The sequence below is a fragment of the Aythya marila genome (genome assembly GCF_965140915.1).
Source record: "Aythya marila genome assembly, chromosome: 1".
Classification (NCBI taxonomy): Eukaryota; Metazoa; Chordata; class Aves; order Anseriformes; family Anatidae; genus Aythya; species Aythya marila.
The window spans coordinates 43146259-43168681 of NC_139042.1; the positions used below are offsets into that span (position 1 = coordinate 43146259).

Below are 22423 nucleotides of genomic sequence, written 5' to 3' on the forward strand. Positions count from 1 at the left end.
AGCATGCTTTGAGTACCAATTTAATTATAACAAATCTGTATAAAACATCTTGGCAAACGGGATGATCACAGTATTCACATACTTTCTGTAAAGATTTGCTGAACAGCAATAATCCATTTGGATGTACCATAATTCTGATACAGCTCGGTATAAAGACAGGAAAAAAAAAAACCTCCACTTTTCTAATTCCAGCTTAACAGAATACTGATGCACTAAACACAAATATTGTAAATGCTCGTATATTTTGTATCTGAAAAAAAAATAAAAAATGTTCTTACTCACTTCATTCCAGCAGAATCAGCCTCAGAAATCATATACTCCCCAAAGCCAGTCTCTGTGAGTCCTGAACTCATTACCGCTGCTATGCTATGATTTGCAGGAGTTAAAACTTTAGCCCCTTAAGGACTCCTCTTTGCTATAGCGCAGAATCAAAATCCGGTTAACTATTGCTTCTGTTTTCATACGTTCAAAAGCATTATCTAGACAAAATTCATAATTCTTCAAAGTGACATGACATGAGGTACATCTCATACAACTCACAGTTTGTACAGATAGCGATGAAAGGAGCACTTTTTGGAGAAGGTTAACTACTAACTCATCAGCATTGACATTAAAACAAGCTTTATGCCTGTGAGCAAAAAAAGGCAAGGAAGAGAAAGTTAATCACTTCTTTGGTTGCCTCTCAGATGTGGAAGGGTATGCAACTGGAGACAATTACTATGCAAGAACTTTTATGAATAGTGATCCGTAAATTCCTGCAACTATCATACTTTTATATACGAATATATATGCATCGTTTGTCAATGTCTCGGTATGAAAGCGAACACAAATAGCTGAATTGTTTCAAAGGCAGACATTTTCAGTACCCAACTTCAGGCACAGTGGGTAAGTTTTCTGACTAATTTTACTGTTTCAGCAAATGAGCTGAAACAATTCTGCATCTCTAGACCAGAACTCGACTGTCTCAAGCCAGTTTAATAAGACCTACAGCTTATAGTACCCTTGTACGAATGCAATTCTCCCTCGGCTATTATCATTAACTGCTAAATAAGAAAAGAATCAATGCTAAGAGAATTTCCCAGATCCATACACACAATCCACACCAGGAATGGAAATGGAAAGCCACAATCTACACTGTCACAGTCCCTGGTCTTAATATTCATCTGCACATTACTGCATTGTTAACTTATACTGGAGATGGGAAAGAGGGGTAAGAAAAGAAAGCAGTCACTGTCAAGTGTAATTTGAAGAAGGATGTTGCCCAATTACCTGGTTAGATTTCAAATCCCAGACAAGAAAGGACAAGGCCACAAAAAACAGAGACAGAACTAATACACGTGGAGACTAATTAACAAGGAAATGGCAACAACACAGAAGGAATTTCTAAGAGTTACAGAGAAAATAAGTGTAAGCTTGAATCCACGGGTTCTTCTAAGTATTATACTTGGGCAAGAAAAACGATGGTGGAGTTCCTGTATTTTCCTTTTTTATTTTTTTTTTCCTTAGAACTGAAATTACCTATTCTCATAATTAAATGAACACAGGCAACATAGAGTCTATAGGTCATTCCTTTAATATTATCTGTATTTTTTAAGATAACTCAAGTTGCACACGAGGGGAGGCCTCTTTTTAACTACTGCACTTTTATTACTGATGATGAAATAACCAAATAACCTCAAACTCAGTTCAAATTTTCAAGTATGTCAGGGGTGGAGGGGAAGAAACCAACATCTTAACTGAAGCCCAGTGACAAAATAAACCATGAAAATCAAGAATCTGGAAGTGTACAGCTGTCTATACTACAGAGAAATTAGTGCCAAGCCTTTAAAACCCTGAAGAAAAATTAGCTTTAAGTATCTAAGAAAATAAATAGGCAAAGAAGACCCCCCCCAGCTGTCTGCCTACTACAGGACTCTTCGCTATTACAAATGCAAACAGCATGATGAAACTCTGAAGGAGGAATTCGACTTCAGCTGCAGTGACATTCAAGACACAGTGACTGGAAAGAACGCCCTGGCCCCACAAAGGCTGCTGGTTACAAAAGCGGATATCTACTTGCACTGAAAGTGAAACTTCACCCTACGTTATCCCTGTTGCTTTTCAAAGGACCTGATTTTTTAAAGCACAATTGTTTGAAAAAAATCCATTAGTGGCCGTTTTAGATTTTGGCATGCACTTGTTTATGTCCTTTAGCAGATACTCTTCAGCAACAGCTTCACTGTTTATACTTTCAAAAACTCCAGAATGAACATTATTATTTTCTTGCATGCCACAAGTTTTTGCCTATTTGTACAGCATCTTCATTCCAGCACCCACAAACCCCTTGTTCAAAGAAATGTCCAAAGACATGTGTTCTCCAGACCTCTGCAAGGATGAAGCTACTGTTGCTACTGTGCAGGAAGGGAGATGGAGCCAAGAGAAAAGGGTCAGACGCTGTAACACAAGGGTCAGATGCAAGTAACAGGCGTAGGGCCACAGAGGAACAGGCTCCCCGCAGTCGCATCTCTTCAGCTGTGAAATACAAAATCTGTGGATGCATATTTTCAGTATTTTCAGTATTGCCCATACACAGAAGGAAGGCTGGTACCCTGACCTTGCCAACACAGCACCTGCAATACCATGCTTCTCAGAAAAATTGAAATCTTGTTTGCCATTCACTGGTTTTATGAGACAGCATCTGTGTTGTTTTGTCTTTGGCTCTTCTTTGTCATTATTTGTTATTCTCCTGCATAGACTCCTGGAAACTGGGAAAATAACCAATTCTTAGATTTAGGAGGAAGACTCCAGTCTGCTATGGCTGCTCTATCTCCCATTAGCCCCAGACAAAACGTGACTTTCAGCCCTCCTTAGGTACCTGCCGCTCACCTCCTTCCTGATGGTTCCTCTCTTTCCACAGAGTTGTTCTTCCCCTAACTCTTCCCCTTGGATGGCTGATTCAGTTCATAAATAACTAAGAAACAGATGCTTCCCATCCCTCCTCTCCACCTGTACCTTCATGCTACCACACCATAAACACATAAATACTTACAGGGATGCAATTAAGACCAGATTCTGAAATCTTGTCCCCATTAGTTATCAAGCTGCAAAAAAATAAAAATCAACATCCATAAACTGGGGCTGCCAGCAACTGTGCCTAAGTTAGGAGCATCATGGTGCATCAACCATCTCCACCAAGCCCGGAGAAGAGTAGAGGTTGCTGTGTATACAGGAAAGCCATCTTGGAAAAGATTTTCTTGGAAACATGGCCAACTAGGGTTTTGCTCATTTTTATATGGCTACTCCAACTGCACTTTTCTTGTCTACGAATCTATGATTTGCAATTGATTTTCTTGACAGTAGAAATACTCAGTTGTACGTTGTACAGTATTTCATGTCTTCCGTTTTTCAGTTCAGAAAAACTGGCCAAACACACATCACATTTTGTACAGACATGCTTCTGCAGCTTGCTCACTGAGAAGGATGCCTGCCAGTATTTTAAGATTTTTTTTTCAGTACATTACAACTGGGCCTTTTCCACAAGACACCGTTTGTCACATTAATCTCTCCCTTTAACTCTGTATTTCCCATTCCCCTACTAACTTCGCCATTTACATATGCTATTATATTGCTGTTTGGTGAATTTATTTTCAAGGTGCATTGGGTGCATATCTGAATTCAGACCAAGCAAACCTGCCACAGATGTCCAGGATAATTCATTCCTTACAGTTGGTAATGAGTAACCTACAGACCTTGCCAGTTCTGCCATCAAGTCTTTTTCCCTTCTCCCTCTCCACCCTTTAGAGGACAAGCCTGACATTTGCGCAGTGGCTCTAACCCCACTGCTGTCCCACATGGGACAGCCCATGCCAATGCTTAGTTGACAAAAACATTTTGGAAGATATGAAAGAGCCAATTTGGACTCCAATTTACCTACACGCTAACATCTCTCATTTCAGCATCATACCACGGAGGTGAAAACACAAGTCTCAGCTATTTCTGCCAGAGAAAAAACTAACTTTCTGTCATCACACCAGACTGCTGCTGTTCACCCACAGAGAAGTCAAGAAATCTGTCTAGAAATCTTTAACACCTTGCAGCTGTCATGTGCGGACACAGAAGCATTTCCCAGTCAGAGATTCAACCACATTGCAGGCTGCAGGTAAGTATGAAAGAGGTGCTTGCTTTCTATTTGAATTGATATCTCTTTTTATCTGTGACTAATGTAATCTCTGACTTCATCACCTTACTCCCCGAAGTCAATAGAACCTGAAGTAAAAGCCAACGTACCTAAGGACAGATGTTGACACTGTTTCTCTGGAGCCATGGCAAAGCTGCAGAGTGATCTAAGCCTTCAGTTTTACCTAAAAAAAAGCTAAGTAAGTATTACATAACTATTTTGAAAATCTGTCTATACTTGCTAGAAACAATCAGGAATCTAGAGCTGAAAATAATATCGATATTCTGACAGGAAAACCGCAAACACTTAAAGCTCTCCTGATGTTTCTACAGGACTGATTTTTTGTCACAACCAATTCACTGGTCACACCTTAGAAAAGCAAAGGAAACTGGAGAAGAGCAATGATGCTAAGGTACACATTTTTCATGATCACTCAAGGCAAGCACAAGTTAGTCATTAGAATAGTAGCCATATAATTGAACTATTCAGAAGATATGCATCATATTATAAATAAAAGACCCCAGAATAATCTTCTAATTTCAGATAAAAGCAGTATCACACTGCTATCTCATACATTCCCATCTCTTATTTTCATACTCTGATAATTCTCCATATACATTCGCTGCAGTTATCCCTTCTTCCCTCTAAGTTTAAGTAAAGAGTACTGACTTCTGTTTGCCTTTCATCTGGAGGCATTTAACTTTTAATCAGTCCTTCAATATGAAACTCAGTTTGTATTGGCACGATGGTTTCACATAAAAACAATCATAATTTTAGCAGAACTCTATTATGCTGCAAATCCTTGCTTCCATCTTGACTTACTTTGCAGTAATCCATGCAGTTTATTTGGTTACACAAAGAACCACAGTTCATTTGACATAATTACCTCTCTCTCTTCTGTTAGTATCTGTCTGGCATCCTAAAATGCTATATTCACTTTTTTTTTATGCACGTTCACGGTCCTCAACAAACAACATCATAAACCTGCTGTTCTGCCTTTGGCCATACCAAAGTTTACCTTCTGCTTTGATTGTCTGTGGACTTTCAAACAAGCATAACAACAAACAAAAAAACAAAGACTCATCAAGCAAGCCTTTCTCGCTTTTCCTTCTGTAAAGGAAAACACGCAGAAACCTTCTTTTCCTGATCTACTGACCTCCCCTTCTGCATAACGCTTCTGTCCAGTGTGTGGCATCACTGACAGCGGAACCGGTATGAGTGGTGACTACAGCTTGCAGAGGAGGGACAGACACCCTGGGAGATGGATTGACAACAGGGACTAGGTAAGCCACCACTGACACTAAGAGAAGCAAATATAAAACCGCAGACAGCCATACCTTGGATAGGTTGTCTGAACCATGACTTCTTCCACACCAATGAGTACGCAGAGGCAATCACTGTCCACTCTGTATAGAGCTCAGCTCTTGTAAAACGCACAGAAAAATCTGCTCTATGCTTATTCTCCCATACAAACACTCCTTTACCCTCAACGCTAATCTAACACCAACTTCAGGACACCCTGTATAGTATATACCATGCTCCAGGGATAAAGGTACTTCCATTTTGAAAATATTAACAATTCCAACAAGACCAAATCATGACCTGTTAAATCATGGCCTTTAAAATTAAGTATATAAAAGTATTCCTATATGATAAGAACAAGTTATCCAGTAAATGAAATTTGCTTGCCCTTCTCACAAACTCTCCTGCATAAACATAACTAACAGCATACAAGTCACCCTCTAAAGTACACAGAAACTTTTACAAGGCATGAGAAGAAAAAATGACAGGTTTCACTCCATCAGCTGAGAGCAAGTCACTGAAGACCTGATTTTTAGAAACATGGATGGTAACTTCAGTGAGAGTTGAGCCGTTTAACACACGTGAAACCAGAACCAAGTTCAGCACTCCCTATTCAGCAAAACCCACACAGATTCTCTCCCATTCTCCTGAATCCAGAATCAGCTATTACACCAAGGAACATAAAAACCCAGAATTATTATAAATATAATTTCATGGACATGTAGTAACTTTCAATATGGTCTGCACTCTTCAGAGATATTAATTTAAAAGCCTGAACCAACAGTTTAGGATTTCCTCTAAGCTGCAGCTTTCTCGAGTCAATATTTGTAAATCATGTTTCATGTTTCCAAGGAAACCAAGTGGGTAATACCTCTTGCAAACAGCCTCTTTCAATATACTTTTCATGGCTACATGGCTCACAGAAGTTATCCTTGGTCTCACAAAGGAAAGAAGTTGCACTTTTCCTTGTATCTTCTGAAAAAAAAAAAAAGTCAGCCTGCAGAAGCAACTCAAGCAACTTCTATGGCAAGAACCTACTGAAATCGCTGTGGACTTTCTAATCTGAAGCATATGTATAATAACCCTCGTATGCTGTAGAAAAGCTGAGTAGTTTTTCCAAAGAGTAGTAGACCATTACATTTATTTTGCACATGTAAAAGTGAGGCGCTTCTTAAATGATATCTAAATTATCAGCCAGTACACCACCTACAGAGGTCCGAACATACATCACCATCCCTCTCAGAAATGTATTATGCACCTAATAATAAAGTTCAAATGTTAATGGAGATAAAGACCAAACCCAAAGTAACATATTATAATAGAATACTGCTTTCTTATTTTCTTTTCCTATTATTTTTCTTATTTGACAAACATTTAAATCAGTTTAAGGCATGACTAGCTTAATGAACTCCGCAAACAAAAGGTTACAGGCATGTGATGTACTCAAAGTCATTTTGTTATTGAGATCTTTGGAAGAAGCAAACTTCACAGCAAATCAACAATGAAATAGTATAACTGGAGAGGAAGAAAAATAAAGCAGAAAAAATAAATCCATGAATTCCACTTCAATTCATTTGAAGACTTAAAAAGAAAAAGACAGCAAAAGTATTTTAGTGCTCTTGCACACTTGAGGCAGTTCAAAGCAAAACAGAAATCAATTGTCCTGTTTTTATAGAAATGTTGTGAGACTTCCATTTTCAAAAAGCCTGGTGATGCATTTCTAAATGATGCACTTAAAGGGCATCATTATGTGTCCAAACACCCTTGTCGAAAAACAAGGGCAAAGTTTTACAAAAAAAATAAAATAAAATCCTACTTTCCCATCTGTTCACATCTACCTACACTACACCCTCAAGAAGAGTTTAATACACAAAATATACACTCAAAGTTCCTCAGGTTGTTGCACTCAATTCACAGAGTAAGAAATGGGTATTCTATAGTGGCTCAGTGTAACAAGAGAACCACAAGCCCTTCAGAAAGGACCTCAGCCTCCTCCTGACATGACAAATACCACGCCAAATCCATGGAGCTAGATGGTAAGAAACTATTGTACCCAGATCAATCTGCAGCCTACAAGAATCCAGGTTTGAGAACACCACACAAAACAAACCTTCAGCTTCTCAACAAATGTAGATGCATACTTTTGACTCTTTTGACTTTATATGAGAAGATTGTTCACACAACAACAAAAAATGATCCCATTAAAAAGGAACCACTTTATATAACATACCAGGCATCACATTAACTATGAACTTTTGCGGCGAGCAGTGAAAAACAATTAACTGTCTTATAAAATTTCTCAAAGTTGTCTGGTGTAAGAAACAGCATTCTACATCTGATAACAGGTATTTCTGAAGGACAATATCTTCAGTGGTTGATAACTTGATCTGCAATAAGGAAAACCCATGTTCTTTTATAGTATATTCAGCAGCAAATAGTGCTCAAAGGATCTTGACTCACAGCTCAGCAGCAATGGGCTTTCTTTATGACCTCTTCTAACGGAACACATGTACACATGTTGGTTTACTTCTCTTGGATCATTTGTGTCCTTCCAACAAACACACACACACACCTTGCTTTCACAGTTTCTCCCCCTGCAACCTGCCTTCATCCTCAAGAGACACACGCAGAGGCCAGTACCACAACCAGGAACGAGATGGGAAAGACTAGAAATACTCTCAGAAGATACTGGAGCCACTCCTCAACACAACAAACCAACCACAAAGACACACACAAATGGCGGTCCTTGCCCAGACTGCGAGGACAGAAAAAGGCCCAAGAGAAACTCCTTGTAGACCGCAAGTGAAGCCATTGTCACCGTGAACCTGAGACGTCCCAATTACAAACCAGCAGGACGCACAACGCACGTGACAGCTTGACCTTAACTGAAGAAACGGAGTTGCTTTCCACGTGGCAAGCTGTGAGGTTATCACAAGCTTTCCCAAAGGTAACACAACCAGCGCCGAGATGCCACGTGCAGTTCCAACTGTCTACTGCATTAGCTCCGAAAATAACGGGTTACTGCTTTACCACAGTGTTTTCAAGAACTGCTGTAATAAATCTTCAGCAGAATTTCAGGACTCTAGGGACCTGTAACGTGCTATGTGATCTATAACATGAAAATATAAATTAAGGAATGACTGTTTTTTACATTTATAAATGCATGCAATGGAAACTAATGCTGCATAAAAACAAAACAACAACAAAATCTTGCAAGTAAAAAAGATAAAAAGGCTAATAAACATCGGGTGGAGAAAACAAAAGCAATATTACTGGTAAAGAACAACAAGCAACATCTAAAACTTGCACTTTAATAAAAAATGAAATCATTATTAGCATTTGCAGAGAAAGGTTTTTAAGCTAATGACTGAATATGCTTTAGGCTCACATTTCTTTTTTTGCCATACAAAGAGCTGTACTCAGAAGACGGAGTTCAAAAGCTCCATGGAGAGCTGTTCACAAGTCTCAAACACCACTGCTTGACTGTAAGAGGCTATTTCTTAATAAACTGGTGGTCCATAAAGAGCATAAAAATCATGAATAGTAGTAAGTCCAATAGAGTACAGTACAAGCCCACTTCAAGCACCCCACTGGAAGCTTAAATCAAGATATTGCAGAGTAAAATAAAAGGTGAGTCTGTCAGGAGGAGAACAGGGGTGAAAGCTGGGATTGCAACAGGTGATGGGAGGTCAATTTGATTTTAGAAAGGTGATGTTTCCCCACAGGCCTATTAGTTCTACAACAGTATGAGACATGTATATTTGTTTTACTATGTATTTCTCTTCCCTTTTTTAAAATACATGTACAGATAAGTAAACACTGATTTGAACTTCTCTCAAGAGCACAGCAAGATATTATTTTGGCAAAGAAGTTCAACTGAATGTATTTCTAGTGCTCTTTACCTGGTCAGCCGTTCACTTTCCTTCCAGACAGCTTGAAGCATTAATAAAGTCTTTCCTCTAAATGGCACCTCTCAGTTTTCCAACTTGCTGCACAAGGCTACATTGCACAATGGTCCTTGTTCCTAATCCTGATCCTTCTTACATGACCTACAGTAGTTACATTAGCCTGGAGAAAGAAAAGGACAGAGCTAACAAATTTCCTTTTCCTTCCTTGAAAAGGAGGAAGGGAATTACTTTTCCAATTGTACATTTGTAAATTTTCCCATTTTTTTTAATCATGCTTTGGCATTTAGTTGCTATTTCAAGAAATTAAGGAAAGGTCTGGGAGGAAACCAAACTAAAGGCTTTTTTCCCTATATACTTATCTGAGATTATAGTTTTATAATCAGGGTATGTAGAAATAAGCTTTATTTACACAATTGTTATCTCCCTAAGAAGACTGAGAAAATAGAGCAGTGAGTATGTAAACACGGAAGCAAGGCTCTAAAAAGGATGAAATAATGATAGGAGGAAAAAAAAATGGAGTACCAGCAGGACATCAATAATAAAATTACTGGGAAAGAGCAAAACTTCCTGTAGTCCAGCCGAGCTCAGCAAAATCACCCGACACTCGTACTCCCTTTTATAAAACCAGTATGATTAACGAACAGCAGTTATGGGGGGGGAAACAGAGTATCTGAACAGTAACAGCATTATTACATTTGAAATGATCCTGGATAAGAGCACGAAGAAAAAATGGTAAGCAAGAGACAAAAAGGTCTTAAGTAGTGCAACAGAACAACACACACACACACAAAAGAGCATGTGTAATCCTACTCATCTGATATCCCTGGCCAGCAAGTGTTGTATTTCTTGCTTCAAATAAAATATACGGAGTGAGCATGTCAGAAAAGGCACTTGAGAAATAGGATGTCAACAACAATAGATGAGAAAAAGAGAAGCCTTCGAAAAAGTTACTTTCATATGCAGCTTCACAGTATGAGAATAGATGGGCACTCCTATCTTTTGACAAAGTTTAATAGTTCCAGAAGCAGCAGCCTAACAAACAGTATTCCAAAGCCTCTACGGTAAAGGAACAGTCTTCCTGTAACACTGTTGTAAATTCCAGTGAGAATTTCTGACTTTTATTTATTCTTCTCAAACAAGTTGAAAGACAAACTTGAAATTACAAAAATGACTTAAATTCCTTCCTTCATCAGCATTCAAGGAGTACTCACTCGCTACTGAAGTTTCAAAGAAATTACCATGACTAGTCCCATATAAATCAGGGACTGAACAAAACTGAAATGAAGTGAACTAATCCATAAGCAGGTGTGTAAGAGAGCTTCTTTTCCACAGCTTATTCAACTACAGACCAGTACCTAGCTCATGCAAAAGTTGAAAAAAATCTAGTGGGAGCAAAAGAAACAAGGTAGCTTTCTTTTTTCCTTCCAGCCTTAAGATAAACAATATGCTGAAGATTGATACATACTAGCTCTGAAACCCTCAAGTACATTCTAAACAGAAACTGAGTTTCACTTTTCCTTCTTATGCTACATTTTTCCTTTATTTAATATAAATATTAGTTTTAAGCACAAATACTTCTTAGGAGGGTGTTTACAGTAACCTGGCACATTAAAAATAAATTATTTGTATTATTTCGGTCTGAGCAATGTTTTCTACAGTTTACGAGAGTTCTGATTTCCACCTAAGAACAGCTCAAACAGGTCAGTATTGAAATAAAACCATCCAGTAAATAGGAAACGCAGCATTGACATAATGTAATATTAAAAAATGCCAAAAATAAAGCTCAGAAAAATGAACTCCACAAAATTTTAAATACACGGGTATGCGTTTTCTCGAATAGAAATCGGCATATGTGGCATAAGACTTTTTCTGCAGTGTATCAGCATGCTAAATGTTCTTTAGACAATGGACATTGCTGGAAATGAAAAATGAGTTAGGATTACAGTAACAAAATCAGCTTTGAATTGGTTGCTTAAAGTTTCCTGCTTGCTGTTTTGAAGTAAAACCAAATTAAATCAATTCACCTTCTTCAACAGCTACAAATTAAAACATTGGTCAATTATGCAAACTCTGAAAGCAATGACAGAGAAGAAAGTGACAGGAGACTGGTTGACCACTTACTTAAGAGACAGAGGTACAAGGTTAAATGGCTGGAAGCCAAATATATGGATAAATTCAGCGTATATAGATTAGGGCAATTATAATCACTGAATCCATTTACCAAAGAATATAGGTGATTCTTCATCACACAATGTCTTCTATGATATGCTCATGTATTCACAAAACGTTAAAGCTCCAACAAAATACGCTTGCTTAATCCAAGTCCAGGTGATATTCTTTTGATGACTCGATTTAAACTGAATTAGATGATCATAACCATCTTGTCTGATCTTCAAATCAATGAATTTGCAATCCAACCCTATGCTTAGATCTCTTTTTTTTTTTTCTTCTCCTCACTTCACAAAGCCAATCAATATAACTTAATTTGACTTTACGGTGAGTTCCTTCTGGTATCTGCTTAAATGACAGCATGTCCATCATCAACTAAAAACTTCAAACCAGCCATCACTTGAAACCATCCTTCAGGACAGCAATGAACTCGAAATGAAGCTTCACTCTTCAATTAACAATTTAAACATACGCTTTTCAAAGTCTTTTTCACTAAGTCAATATAGACTTAACATACGTATTCACATGCTACCCTGTAGGGGGAACTTGACGTGTTCTTTAGCCTATGACACAGGGAATTAAATCCCCCCTCTCAACATCAGGCTTCACATTTAGGCAGAAGAGAGCAGTACAGAGTTAGGAAAAGCCATGCCAGACACCAAGAACAGTGATGACAGTTTTATAGGAACAAAGCCTAGAAGTACTCCTAAATCCCCGAATTAACAGTTGTTTCAAAGTCGCACACCTCCCACTAGAGGTACAGAACACGGTGGGTTTCCAAAACCAGTGATCGCACTACGAACCATCAGAATGAACTGCATTTGGCAGCTATGGCTCAACGTGAACTCGTTTGTCCAGGCAGAAATTCTTAAAAGCCTTCGGAACTTGCACGCTGTGGCATTCGCAGTGCAGTCAGGATGCTTGTTAGGACGCAATTCCCAGACTTCACCCAGTTGCCAGTGCTTAAACTTCATAAAAGCTGCAGCTTAATCGTTTGGCCTTTAAACTAAGAACACCATAATGTCTGAAGAGCGCTGACAATTACTGGTTTAGATCATCTCAAATGATTGCCATGGCACACGGCAATCTACATAGCCCTACTATAAGCATTACTTTTAACATCATATAGCATAAGGACAACATTTCAACCTACATAATTTTTCATACTTCTGATTTTTAGCTGATATGAAGGTATTTCATGCTACTTTTATGTTACTATTTATAACACAACAGTATTATACAAGGATACGTCAAATACCTAACGCTAAATTCAGCTACAACATCCATCACCATCTGACACCCCAACCACAGCTCAAAAGACAACTACATCATTAGCCTGCAGGTTCAGGTGTGTACACAGCAGTACCAAAAGAAAAGTTTTGAAGAAAAAAGCATAGAGTGGAAAAATAGAGTAAGGTTGCTATGCTATTCATAAAATGAAGATGGCTTTAAAATAACCCAGGACCCAGAAAACCCAACTAGGAATACAAATTAAAGAAGTCTTTTAATTACAAGACTCTGTCCCATTCAGGTCATCAGTGGAAGAGTTACACCATGATGAAAAGGAAGAAAACAGTATTTTTCACACAAGGAGAGACAGCGCAGCATGTCACAAGAGGCAGAAGAAGCAATAGCTAAACACCCAGCAACAAGAACTCATGGTTGTGAAGAAGCTAAACTGACTGCAGTCAGAAGTAATCACAAGAGACAACTTTCTCCTTTTATTTTTAATTCCTATTTTTCTAGGGGAGGAAGAAGATATGTCAGTGAAAGCTGCACGCGTGTGGAACTTTGGCAATGTTTGGGAGGGATGTGAAAGTACAAGTATCTCTTTCTGCTGATAGACATGCCCACAGGATGACTAGGGTACCAAATAGCTAAGATCCCAGTGCTTTCCCTAATGAAGAAAACCACAGCCTGGTTGAGGGTGCCCACTCTCAAAGCACATGTGGTGAGTTAACTGACAAATAATGGAAACCATAAAAAAAAAAAAAAGAAAAAAAAAAAAAAAAAAGAAAAACACACGTGGAGCATTGAACCTCCATTCCCTTCCTCACCCGCAACAGATGACATTATTTGCTTGATGTGATTACTGTAAACTTTATCCCAACAGTCACAGTTACCAGTTTGTCCATCTTCCCAAAACGCAAGGCCCAGAACTACTGCTATATATTCTTCAGGTATATACGTTGAAGACATTTTTAGTGAAATGTTGATTTAGCTGAATATAGATCTGGAAAGTAAAAGTGAAAATGGCAAAGCTTTCTAAATTAACAGCCTCCAAATCTGCCTGCCAACTAGACCGAGTTTGCATGCTTTCCTTTTCAGAAGGGAGGAAAAAAAATACTCATTCTGTTAATGTTTTCCTTTCAAAATGCTGTTGGGTACCATCTATACAAAAGATTTCATTGACTAGATAGAATCTGTGAAAAATTAAGTCATTTTGTAAGTCTTACTGATTGACAGAAACTGGAAAGGAGTGATTTTCCCCACCTCTGTTTTAGGGGAGTTTTTGTTGGAAACTCTTTTCATTTCCCACTTAACCCAAATTTTCTTGCAACGGAAAGATTCTATGAAAAAGAAACTGGAATAGCTCCAACTACTGTCCAACACTTAAAAAGATTTTAAAGTGTCATCGATCATAGCTTTTTACATGCTCTTCTAGATGCACTGCCAACCCTTACTCCAAGACTAATTCAAAAATGTTTTATGCCAACATCACACACTCAGAATAAAGACAGAGAATTAAAAAAAAAAAAAAAAATCTCTAAAATATTCTGATTTTAAGTCAAGTCCTGCCCAGATTCATATGTCAGATGTTACTGAATAATACTCACAGTCATCCTTCTTTCTTTCCACGGAAGAACTGGCAATTAATAATGATTAATTCTAAATACCTCTATGGCTAACGAGGATGACCACGTGTTATCACATCTGCTATGAAAACTGTCCTGAATTTTTAGCACTTCATCAGAAAATGCTATTTCCATGGAAAAAAAAAAATAACCTTCACAGTAGATGACAACAATCCTAGTCAGTTTTTGATGTTACAAATTTCTAATTCTATGTTATGTCATTTAACAAACTTCAGTCATTTCAGCTGAAATTCTCAGTGTCTGCTTCTGCACAGTTAGATTTGAACGTTTTCAAGAATACATCAGGTATCTTTGACTATTTTGGTAATGGGGAAAAGTCTAAAAAATAATTAAGAATATTTTTGTTTGGAAAGATTCTCCCTCGGGGATCCACAGACGACTGGTATTTTCCCAACAGAAACTGATAGGGATCCAGAGTTGCCTTTACCACAGCCAGCACGTTGCAATTTGAGCACTGTAGCTGACAACTACAGCTCGCAGGTGCCCAGGAAGACTTCCAGAGGCTTGCTGGCAAGATCTCCAACTCTGCACCCAGGCCCCAGATCTCCTTGCATCAGCTGCAGCAACCTGGCCAGCAGGCATCACAGTGGTCCCTGCTCTGCAGACCTGGCTAAGCCCCCAGGAAACAGATGGGACTTTAGGGCCAAGGCAGAGAAAGAAACTATCCTTAGGTAGCCAGCAGGATCAGTGCTGGCATTCACAACCTTGTGCTCCTCGCAGCTCTGGCCACCAGACAATGCCTCACACTAATTGTAAGTTAGCATCGTGGCTTGCACCTTACAGAGAAGATAACCAAGCGGTTATCCTAGATGACACCTGACAAAACTGGGACCAGAACTCGGGTCTCCAACACGACACATCATCTGATTAATTATCCCCTTTGCTGCACTGATGTCCAAGGTCATGCATTTGATTGTTCGGTGTTTAAACAACGAGAACATACTCACCCCATGGCCAGGAACAAAGCTGGGGATTTCTGAGTCCCATCGTGCTATGTAGCGAATACCATGCCAGCCGTTAGCAAAGAGCGTACTTCATTCCCCCTCTGAATGCTGGTTCACACAGAGGACAAAATCTTGCTACTGCTAACCAGACATGCTTTAACTCAAGTGGTGCTGGTCTGTGCTGTGACTCCAAAGCCAGTCACTGTGAGCACTACCAGCGACCCACAAAAGGAAAAACACCATTGCACACAAGGAAATGCGTTTCCTCAGTGCTCCAGGAAAAAAAATAAATAAATAAATAAAAAGGAAAAAAAAAAGAAAAAAAAACCACTATGAACAAATAAACAAACCAGGAGATTAAAAAAACATACAGACATTGTTAGGATTGCATTCAGAGGAAATGTCAAGCTACAACGGTCTTGGCAAACTTTTTTTGTTAAAATACTCTTTAACTGTTAAGGGTCATCTCCCTTGACCCTAACACATGCAGCTTCAGTTCTGATATACCTTAGCATTCACATCCTTAACTTTGTGGTTTTATTAGACTTAATAACAATAATAACAATTGTCAGCAACCTATCACCTAGTCAAGTCTTGCCCTTGCACCTGCTGCTGAGGAGGCTCCTCTGACAAAGGAGCTGATGCGCGCAGACACAAAGTGCATGAAGAAAAACAGCACAAAGAATCAAAACTGGAGGTAAGGAAGATCCCTGAAGGGGAGGAAGAGTCAACACCACAGGATCCAGCACTCGACTCATTTTACACACGATATTCAGAGGCCATGAGGGGCCTCCTGTAGCAACTGATGGGACAAGCTTAACTTCAGAGTCCTCTCCACCCTGTAATGCTCCAAAGAGGGAACACAGCAAGCAGAGAGCTTCTCTTAAATAAATACCCACATTTACACACTGGCCTGTGCCAACTGCAGTCCTTGAAAATATTTTAAACGAGTCCATACATTCACTCCTGAGCCAAGTTTTACCATATATATTTCAGTTGAGCAACACTGGGATGGTTTATGCCACCATCCCTGCCCAAAAATGCAGGAAATGAGAGAGAAATAGTTACATGATGAAGGCATAGCCATAATTTAAAGACATCTCAGTTCAAATCACACTATTTTGCAGCAGACATAAATACAAAATATATTCTTATATTATAGTTTTTGGTTTAGTTCACAGTCCATATTATGCTTTCTGAAAAATACCAAGAGGTTGTACATTGGAATCAAGAAAGGAAAAGTCCACAAAAGCGCAGTGTTATATACAGTGTAAATATACTGACTTCTCAGCAAAGCCACCTTGATTTTTCTCTTCCTTCTGCCTCTCAGTATTCTTTCAAGAATTCTGTGCCTCCAAATGGTATATAAAACTAAAGAATACTCTACTGTTTTTATATTATAGTTACTGCATGGGAGCAAACACGAAAGCACGAATTCAGAGTAAACTTAGAGCAGTCACACCAAACTTCAAGAAAGTAGGAGAAAGTTCATACATTTTAGGGTACCAAATCTAAGCAGGCCTTCGACACAGGACAGGGCTTCCATATGCAAATGCAAGAGCACCAGCACAGTTTTATCATAAACCAAAAGAGACCACACAATTTTCCTCACATTGGTCCAATTTTAGCCATTTTCACAACTGGGCTACACACACGTACTAGGTCTAGCCAACACTCCTGTCAAGTTTGTCAATGTAGTTTTTGTTTATAGCTAAGTGTACATTTATCACAGTCACAATAAATCCTCAAAAATAACCCTTGTTGCTCATTTATTTTCACATTTACTACTGACTTAAGAGAAAAATTCATTTAGCTGAAACAGGAGGTCTGTCTAAAGTTCAGTAGTTGAACAGTACGTTCTCACAGGGTAAGGTTACACGGAGCTTTTGATTGACTAACACTGTTAAAAATGTCTTTAGTACTACAGCATAAAAGCATTTCTCTTTTCTACCATAAGCATATTTTTTATAAAAATAAATAAATAAATTTCACTGCATAGGAAGCATAGTAATTTCATGCTTTCATGTTTGCACTTTCAAAACTCCAAATTCGTCTTTCAGATACACGGCATACCCCACACAAAAGTAAAGGAAAACACAAACTTTGCTTAATACTTTTCTTTACATCTCAACTTTTCAACATCATGCCTCTATCTACGTTTTCTTGTTAGATGGGGAAAGTGAGCATGCTTGCCTTTGCGGCTCCTCCTCTTTCAAAGACGCACAGCTGCAGCTGTAGTAAACAACCACCAGTCAGGAGCTGAGAAGGTCAAAGTCTCAGCACCGGATCCATCTCAGCTTTTCTAAAATTGAAATTTCCATTTTGAGAAATTTGGGCTTTTGTTTCTCTTTATATTTATGTCAAGGAAAGGCAAACCACAACCATCTCCCAACAAAATAAACTGAGACACAATTCTTCGCAAGTCACAAATGGAATACCTCAGGGAAAATGAGTATTTCCTCAGTTTCATTAATGAGACCCTGAATAAGGCGTTTATATCTTTTAGTTGAGCAAAGGCTTGGTCAAAACCCATCTTGAACCGAACAGACCCATTACACAACACAAATGACACTTATTTCCTTAAAAAACACACAAGGAGGTTGGCCATCCTGGAAGGTGGTGCCAGTGGTGGCAGGATGCCCACAGAGTGGACCCAGTGACCTGAAGCTTGAAGACAGCAGCACTATAACATCAGAAAGGCTAGCGTCAGCAGGCACTGCTCACCCAGTGATTAGAAAAGGCACACGCCTTCCCTTTGTTTGATAAGCTACTCAGGTCACCCAGACACCTGCCCAAAATCTAAACAACAGGACACCCTTAGCGCCAAAACATGAAGCCAATTTCAGAGGGCTTCTGTAACACCACGGTGCGGTCAAGAGCATCCTGAATACCTGGGAGAGATGTTGCACATTTCACTCGAAAACCATGGCCTGTATTTCTATTCAATTTTGGCAGGTACAGCCATGCACAGTGTTGGTCTGTGGACTCAAGACTGAACAGAAAGTTGATTCCTACCACAGGGTTTTGCAGCCTAAGCCCTTCTACCACTTCATGGCAGAAGAACTAGTTCAACCCTGCAACATTTAAATATTTAAATCTCTCTCCAGAAGCGAAGCTCAGATCGCACACAGTCAGATCCGGCCAATCCTGACAGAAATACCTGGCAGAGGACCACATGATTAGCCTGTCCTGGAATCTTCAAGTTTATTTTTCAAAGTTGTTACAAACATTCTTCCAGCCTCCCTTGGGATCTTAAGGACCTTTTCAGCAAAGGATTTTCTACAAGAGAGGGGGTAGGCCTAGAAATACTGTCATTAAGTATTGATGGGGAAATAGATACACATGTTAAAAAAAAAAAAAAAGTAACACCTCATCTCCCATCCCCCTTTTTACATGTCTGATATTGCTTCATTATCAGAAGCAGAAACCAAACAGCACCTCCCAAATCCCAAACTCCTTCCAGCCCCTCTAGCGCACACGCAATCACTCCTCTAACGCCCCTCAGCATATCTCCTACGTCCTCCCTGCAGCCAAATGCTGGGAGACAGCAGAGAAAACAGGATTTCTTTTTTCTTTTTTTTTTTCCACAGCCCTCTTTAAATGCTATTCGCAACTCCATGAATTGGGAAGGTACAAGGAAAAAAAATATATACATATATATATATATATATATATACAAGGCACCTCATGAAGCTGCCTGTAACCTAAGGAAAAGGCTGGCTTGGAAAAAAAAAAAAAAAAAAAGAAAGAAAGAAAGAGGTGTTTCTGTGGCTGCCTGCCCCTTCAATCCATGGAGGGAGAGGAAAAGAGGAGAGAAGAAGGAACGGTCCCGGGGTGATGTCCGGGGCTAGGGGACCGGGGGTCTCCGCTTCTTGGACTCCAGGCGCCCAGCCAGCGGCTTCAAGTTGGTCGCGTCCCATCAGCGAGGGATTTTCGCGTCTCCCCTTCGGAAGAGGAGGCGAAAATGGCAGGAGAGCCGCGGCCCGGCGGCGTGAGGGAAATTGTGCCGGCGGCCCGGCCCGGCCCGGCCCGGCGCTGCCGCCCGCCTCGGGGCTGGCACCGACCGGCGGCCAGAAAATGGAGCCCAGATGCCAGGGCTGCGAGAGGCAGCCCCGCCAAGTTGCCGCCGACCGTGCGCGGCTACCTGCCGCGGCGAGACAAAACGGGGGACGAAAAGGGGAAAAAAAATACATATCAAGAAGAATCTAGTTTATTTATGATGGTAAAATAGGAGAATACCAAGAAAACGGCGGAAAAAAAAAAAAAAAAAAAAAAAAAAGGTTTACTTACTTATTCGGGGGCTGCCAAAGGCTAGCAGAATTTAACAGGCTTGAGCTAAACCATGATGTAAGCCAACTTATCTCCAGCACCTCGCATCGAGCAGCTCTGCTCCCGAGTACGTAATATATTTGGGATTTTATTTACTTATATCTATTTATATATATATGTGTGTGTGTATATACGCGAGAAGGTTTCGGTGCGCTGTCAAAAGCGACCGCCGCGGAAAGGTCTGCAAAGGCTGCTCGCCGGCTATCACACCCCCGCGAGAAGGGAGAAAAATAAATAAATAAATATGTAATACGTATATTTATAGGGATCCTATAAGCAGAGAGCCAGCGCTGCCGGTGCCACCCCGGTGCCGGCGGCGGGCAGCCCCGGCCGTGTCCCCCTGTCCTCCCCCCCCCGGCGCCCCGTGCACATGCTTTTAATGTAAATACAGCCCTCCGCTCCCCCTCGCCGCCAGCTGACGGCACACAGCGTGGCTTTTTAGACGTGTATTTATTCAGTGACGGGTAATAAGGGTGAGAGCGGGTAACAGGGGTGCGCGCTACCCCCACACACGCAGCCCGGTCCCGGTGGCAGGGGGGCAGCACAAAGGGGCTCGGCGCCCCGACCCCCGCACTGCAAACACGCCGCTCGCTGCCTTTTTTTTGTTTAATTATCATGATTATTATTATTATTTTGGGGTGTGGGTGTCCCCACTCCCCTCCAGCAGGAAAGTTGAGGGAAAGTTGGGGCGGGCGGCCCCCCGCTCCGGTAGGGCCGGTACCGGCCGCCGCAGTCCCCCCCGGCCGGCCGGCAGCAGCTGACCCCGCGGCCCCGCTGCCGCCTCCGCCCCGCTCCGATCGGCACCCCCCAAATAAACCCCTTTTTATTCGTGTTCTTCAACGATTTCACTTCGTGCGAGCGGTTATCATATATATTTATTTTTCTTTTTTTAAGAAGAAAGCTGACGGGGACGGCAACAAGAAAAAAAAAAAAAAAACATAAAAAAAATCATCATAGAGCACACGTTCTGTTTATTCTGATAAGAAACGGAATCGGCACAGACCTGAGCAGGAGCCGCAGAGCAGCCGCCTCCTTCCCCCGACTCGGGGTCCCCCCGGCTCTGTCCGTCCGTCCGTCCGTCCGTCCGTCCGCCAGGCTCCGTCTGCCCGTCCCCCCCCCCCCCCCCCGCTCCCTCCCGGGGGCCGGGGCAGAGGCTCTCCCCGGCGGCCGGCCGCCGCTGCGGGGAAATGAATGGGGGCAGCAGCAGCGGGGGGAAGCGCGGCGCTGGCCGCCGACTTACCCGCGTCACATGAGGAGCCGCGGGCAGGGCGGCCCGGGGGTGGAGGCTCCCGGCGCCGCCTCGCCTCGCCTCGCCTCGCCCACCGCCGCCGCACCGGGGCGGCAGCCGCCGCCGCTCCCCTCACACACAAAGGGCCCCGCCGAGCCGCCGGGCCCGGCCCCGCTGTGCTGGGCGGCGGGCGGAGCGCCCCCACCGGCGGCCGGGCTCCCGGGGGGGGGAAAGGGGCCGCGCCTCGGCTCCGGGGGTGGCGACGGGAACGCCCCGGGGGCGCTGAGGGGGGAGCGGGGCCGGGAGGGATGAGGGGAGATGGAGGGAGGGAGGGGGGCAGAGCCCTGCCCGGGCACCTGGCCGGCTCAGCCCTGCCCGCCTTCCCCTCCTGCTCCCTTTATTTTTAACGCTTGAGAAGCCCGTGAGGGTGGGTTGCTGTTTTTTTTTTTTTTTCCTTTCTTTCTTTTCTCTCTTTTTTTTTTTTTTTTTTAGTTGTTGTTGTTGGTTTTTTGGGGTTGTTTCTTTTTCGTGGAGGTCACTGCGTGAGGCTGAGCCGCGCCTCGGCTGGCTGAGGGATTCCTTCAGGGGCAGACTGGCCCGCATGAAGGCCTGCTGGGTCGCAAAGGCTTTAAGTAGCAGCACATGGAGAAAAGAAACCCTCCAAAATATTAAACTCTGTGAAAAACTCTTCATTGTGTTTTGAAATAATTACTCTAAACTTGATAGGAAACGAAAATGTAAATCCTGAGGTTGTCTTTAAACTTAGAGAGGTAAATCCCTATCTCTTCTCAAAAGTTTTCTTACCAATGCATGCTTATGCAGCTAAATGTTTTGGTGGAAACACCCTGGCCTGTGTTTGTCCAGCGTCGGAGCTACTGAGCGGCCCTAACTAGTTCCCTAGGGATTTCCTTGGGTCAGAGAGTCTTGTAAATAATGTGAAGCCAATGAGGCTGTTTTCTGCCTCCTGTTGCAGGGAGGAAATATAGCACGGCCAGAGCGCAGGTGAGCTGTGACCAGCCCCGGCTGCTAAGATGGTTTCTGGGCAGCGTGTGGAAGTCAGTTTGAGGAAGCTTGGTGGCCTTCACGACAATTGGTGTGTCATGCTGGGTCCTGGCCTTCACCAGGGTCGGAGCATGTTGAAAACAGAAAGTTCGCTGCGAGTCCCCCTCGCATTCGAGCACGGCTCAGCAGCTCCAGCAGATCCCCGACTGTAACCCCTGAAGCTTTCATAGCAGCAGTTGGGCGAATGAAATAGGCAAAGAGCGACTCTTTGTCCAGTAGAGGGGCCTGCTGCGTGAGCGTGTTTGTAGAAGTCTGGAGGGTGTGCATATTTACACAGAAAACCAGGCTGAGCTGAGGTAAATAATTACTGCTTAAATGCTATTGCCTTCAGTAAATACAAACTCATGTTTGCTGCTTTCCCCAGTAGCTGCTCAGGAAGCCTGAGGAACCAGAACCAAAGTCTGCTCCCTTAGCGCGTTTCATGCCAACTGCCTGAAATACATCCATGC

General features: G+C 41.7%; 1 protein-coding gene across 8 annotated transcripts in view; it reads right to left on the reverse strand.

Annotated features, from left to right (window-relative positions):
• KLF12 (KLF transcription factor 12) overlaps positions 1-21143 on the reverse strand; it is a 251068-nt gene extending 229925 nt beyond the window's left edge. For 4 of the 8 annotated variants that reach the window (XM_082762380.1, XM_082762379.1, XM_082762377.1 and 1 more), the window contains exon 1: positions 20688-20796. The gene's annotated coding sequence lies outside the window, so the exon portion shown is untranslated. Of the gene's footprint in view, positions 1-19645; positions 19834-20687; positions 20797-20924 lie in introns of those variants that run through there. The other 4 variants (XM_082762378.1, XM_082762375.1, XM_082762381.1 and 1 more) reach the window with 3 other exon arrangements.
• Between the last annotated feature and the right edge of the window lie 1280 nt (positions 21144-22423).